The sequence below is a fragment of the Pocillopora damicornis genome, chromosome 10, assembly GCF_964200805.1.
Source record: "Pocillopora damicornis chromosome 10, jaPocDami1.2, whole genome shotgun sequence".
Lineage (NCBI taxonomy): Eukaryota > Metazoa > Cnidaria > Anthozoa > Scleractinia > Pocilloporidae > Pocillopora > Pocillopora damicornis.
In genome coordinates, this window is record NC_142679.1 from 8187639 (window position 1) to 8192638 (window position 5000).

General features: G+C 37.1%; 1 long non-coding RNA gene and 1 pseudogene across 2 annotated transcripts in view; both read left to right on the top strand.

Annotated features, from left to right (window-relative positions):
- The window catches only part of LOC149038759 (uncharacterized), a 3344-nt pseudogene extending 1380 nt beyond the window's left edge, over positions 1-1964 (top strand). The window contains exon 2 of the transcript XR_016180080.1: positions 1-1964. This exon is cut by the window's left edge and continues 908 nt beyond it. The product of XR_016180080.1 is annotated as an uncharacterized LOC149038759 (transcript).
- Positions 1-4513, top strand: part of LOC149038757 (uncharacterized) — a 9495-nt gene extending 4982 nt beyond the window's left edge. The window contains exon 2 of the long non-coding RNA XR_016180081.1: positions 4354-4513. This is a non-coding gene — a long non-coding RNA (uncharacterized LOC149038757). The remainder of the gene's footprint in view (positions 1-4353) is intronic.
- The last annotated feature ends 487 nt before the right edge of the window (positions 4514-5000 follow it).

The window sequence follows — 5000 nt, forward strand, 5'->3', positions numbered from 1 at the left end:
TTAGTCAATTTTACTTTGAAACAAATGAATTTAGAAAGGACAATGACAAACTTAATTGGTTTGGTCACAAAGAAGGATCCTTTAAAGTGGCAATTGGGGGGGATGGAGCACCCTTTGGGAAGTGGGATGAGTCAATGTCCTGGTTGGTGAGTTTCTTAAATGTTGGGCCAAGAGTGGCTAGCCCAAATGACAATTTTCTTTGATTTGGTGCCAACTGCAAAGAAGACCACCCATGTGTAGAGCAATTTACTCTGCAATTAACCTCCAAGATTGAAGCAATTGAGAAGAAAACATATACAGTGTCAGAGAAGCAAGTAACCTTCACTTTTGAACTGGTTCCCTCAGACATGAAATTTCTGGCTTTCCTTAATGGGGAACTTAACAATGCTGCCACTTATTTTCCAGCTTTGCAAATGTATCAAAAGAGGACTGTGTTACACTGAATGGAAAATTTGGGCTAATGAATGATTGCAAGTGGAAACCATGGCCATACAAAGATAGATTAAACATTGCCAAACAGGTAGAAAGTTTTAAGGCAAAGCTTCCCTCCAGCCTTGCAGCCTCAACAAAAAGAACAAAAATCACCAAATTTATTGCCAGTAATAAATCAAGGCAGGAATTTCAGCCACTGATTGGAAAGTTGTGTGATAAAGAGGTTGTAGAGCCCCTTCACCTTAAAAACAATGGGGTACAGCATTTACACACAATGCTATTAAACCTAGCAATTTCTTCAAGTAACCTCCCACAGAAGATCTCCAGCCTATCAGACCTATTCCCAGCATGTGCAATGTCAAGGTACATGAAGGCACTAGAGTGTGATGTAAAAGCTGGACGTTTGAAAAAGCAGCTAGGAAAGTGGATGCTGGAAGATAGGTCTAAGGACAAAGACTTTTCTTACAGACTGACTGGAAAGGACTCAAGACTTATTTTGCATGGGTTTATGTACCTTGTGAATGCCATCAGGGGGGATTCAGATGATCCCAAATTGCTTATGAAACTTTTGTTCATTGTTTTCATTGCAATGAAGCTCAGAGATTGTGCCTCCATTTTTTCAATGTACCACATTACTCAGCCAGCCATTGATGAACTCAAGGTCTTAGCTCGGGATTACTTCACAGCAGTCACACTCTTCACAGGCACTGTATCAGGGACAGTTTGGAGCATTGGACATTTGGTCCCAGTTCACACCCAGTGGGTATTTGAGAAATATGAAACTGGATTAGGAGTGAACACCATGCAAGGGAGGGAAGCCAAGCATGTTCAAATTGCCAGCTATGCAAGAAACAGCCTTTATAAAGACCGCTGGAATCAGGTATTCAGGCATGATTACATCAGTAAACTTTGGCTCCCTCTCCGCCAGCCATCTCTCTTGACATATCATCAATCAAGAGACAGCCTCATCCCCAATCGCATTACCACAGATGCACAACACTTTTGCTCCTGTGGGTTTTCCAAAGGTGAACACGACGACAAATGTTTCTTTTGTGGTCATAAATTCATGGATGAGATCAAGAAGTCTGTTGCGGAGGGAAAGCCTACTAGAGAGTGTTTGAAGTACTTGTCTTAACTTGGTCGTGGCTTAGTCTTACAAGCCTAGTGGCCCATGACTGCCAGAGCTTATCCCAGTTTCCGTAGCATGAAGCAACTATTGTCAGGTTTCCCTGACAGTTTGCTGGTACCCATTTATACTCCTGGGTGGAGAGAAGCACTATGGAGTAAAGTGTCTTGCCCAAGAACACAACACAATGACCTGGCCAGGGCTCGAACCCGGACCTCTGGATCCGGAGTCCAGCGCGCTAACCACTAGGCCACCGTGTCTCCGACTAACTATAAATCGGAGTCAAAACATTGTACCAAAGAAATAACAGAATTGGGATCATGTGTCAGACACTCTCCGGCTACCTCAATTATTTTCATAATAATAACAAATTCTGAGAGCGTGAACCTATTTTAATAACCGGGAAAGAAATTTTATTTTAATACATACATACATACATACATACATACATACATACATACATACATACATACATACATACATACATACATACATACATACATACATACATACAGACACACACACACACACACACACACACACACACATACATACATACATACATACTTTTATTGATGCTCCCTAGAAAGGGTTTTTCAGCTAAACACAATACAATTACAAATACAGATTTAAATTTAAATTAATTAAGAATATAAATGTAATTATAACTATAATAAATGTCAAAAATATTCTAAATGTAACGAACATTCTAAATGTACAGTGTTGTTAGTAAATCTGCTTAATAGTTTCCTTAAGAGAATAATTTTTATTGTTAGGGGTCTGCCAGAGACTGTTCCCCTTTTCTATATTTTAATTCCACTGAGGGCATTGCAACAATAACATATAAGACAATTAATGTACCCACAATTGTGTTAGAAGTGTATAAAATCATAAATATAACATCTATTACATATATGTTGTTGTCTCGACTCGATTACAATTTAAGAATGTACCACTGCATCCAATCAATACTGGAAAAACAAACTGCTCCTGTTTCAATGCTGAATGATGCCAAATGCATTCCAGTACCCGTAATGGAAATTAAATTGTAAAATTTCCTCTTTAAACTTGTATCTCATAATTCCATTCTTCCTGTCGTCAACAATAAGTTTTACCACCCCTTTTCCAGCTCCTAGCTCCTTTGTAAATGCTTCGCAGTCCTCAAATTTATTGAACAAAGCACACAGTCTTCTCATATTTGTGAATGTTATTGTCACTGAACCGGGTTTCTCCGAAACATCTACACCATAACTTGTGCGATTTACGATCCCTTTGTTTAATAGACTGAACACTTCCTGCGGCATCGGAACATCGAAACAGATCACCCAAGGATGGATTTTACTCATCCATGGAGTAAGGCGTGTATTAATTCCATTCTTAGCTCTTATCATTGTTCGTTCCAACATTGGATATACATGACTGATTTCATGCTCGTGTCGATAGCGAAGGGGACCATATTTTCCTTTCACAACAGCTTCGGCCAGTTTCTCTAGTGCGTTAAATGTCTCATCTAGATCTTTCAACTTGTGAACATTTGAAATCTGGCGTTCGAATTTCGATTTCTGCCGCTTTAATGCTCCTTTGATCCCATTAAAAAGTTCTTCTTGGTCAGGCTCACTTTGGGACGCCATTTTGATTTGTTTGTGTACATGGGCCCAGACCCTGCGCGGCCGAAAGAGTTTGGCCCAATTTGAGGTCAAAATTTCCAAGCGTGTTTTGCAAAGTTCTTGAGTCAGCACCTTTTATTACTGAAACCATAATCATAACATGGTGCACAATATAGAATGCAAAAGGTTCTGGTGTGGCAATCATGTAATCTTGAAACAGGAGAGTTTTTAACTGACTTAAACAGACTTTTGCAACAAAATCCCAGGTCCAGAAATTTCTTCCACTATTTCTGCTAAAATCATAACCTTTAAGTACAACAAATCAGCACATCAAAAATTGTTATCAGGGGTCTGAAAATCCTATAAATCTTTCACATTTATTTCAAGTAACCTTTAATTTCACATGGATGAATAAGTATACACTCAAGATGCAGAATGTCTTACATTTTACAAATTATTTCCCTTTTTATGGATAGACAGTGAAAGGCCTTTGCCACATTGGTGAATCAAACCATTGTATACCATGCATCATACATTTTGTGATAATTGTTTGTTTTTGCTCACAATATCCAGAAAAATGGAGGGGATAAATTTAAATAGCAAATTCTATTAATGGTTAAAATTAAATAACATTGGAAGATCAAATTAACTTTGTACTGTTTAAAATTCAGTTTTGGTTTCTTGCTTATTCCAGCCTCTTAATATTCAAAAGTATTCCTTGTCATTTTTGTGTTCTTTTGTGTAACATAACTTGAAAAACAAACACAGAGAAAGGAAACCACAAAGGATTAAACTTGAAGCTAAAGCAAAGTTTAAGTTGAGCCATAGCTGATCCAAATACTGAGCACTTTATATTGTAACCCATTTAGCAGTAAAGTTTATCTAGTATATGTCTGCCAGCTTGTCACAAGTCTTACCCCTCTCCTTCAAAAGTCTCTATAAATAAATTTTTCTTTGTGGTCCCTAATTGATGATAAGTATATTACAGCTCCTCAATTTCCCTCTCTCAAGACAAGGTTACTCTAAATTTAACAAAGTAATGGACTTGATAAAACTCAAACTATAACTCAGCTGGCTGCTACTTGCAACCTTAATTTCTTGATATCAGTATACAATGATCAATATGTTATAAATAAGAACCCTAATGCTTAATTTTGCAGTGATCACCTTCCTCCTTTTCATTTGCAGACCAGACTGGAACCTCTATAGGTGTGTTTGCTTGTTTTGAGTGGGGATGGAAGAAAAGGATTCATGCCGCATATCTGATTTATTAAACCAGATTTGTTCTGTTTATACATGAGTAGAACTACCTTGTTCTCTGAAAAAAATAAAATTTCTCGCATTTTTATCTGTGTTTTGCAGTCAAACTTCCCTGTGTCTTGGACAAGAAATATTATTTTCTTGAAAACAAAATCTTTGTTTCTAGCCTTCTGTAATAGGTAAATATAACAGTGTAAGATGAGTGACAGTGTATTTCTCAAGTTATTTTTTGGAATGTGACAAAACGGAAGTGTCATAGTGTGATAAGGAGCCAATATATGATTGCTTGATAGAAAGCAAAAAATGCAGAATTGCATATATTTTCTCCTTTGTCAGCAGCATATGTTAGTGAAAAGTTCTTATAATTGTTAATTTCTAACCATCTTCAATTTAGCCAAGATTGAACTGTTATCACGTTTGTCATAAAAGTATTCCGAGATCAATGTCATATGACCCATTCATGTATTTGACCTTTCGAATTAGCAAGCCATAGTTGACAGTAACACAAAGGTTGAGGATAAAAAGAAATTATTATAATATACAGAACTTCTTCTGCATATTTTCGTTTCCTTTTC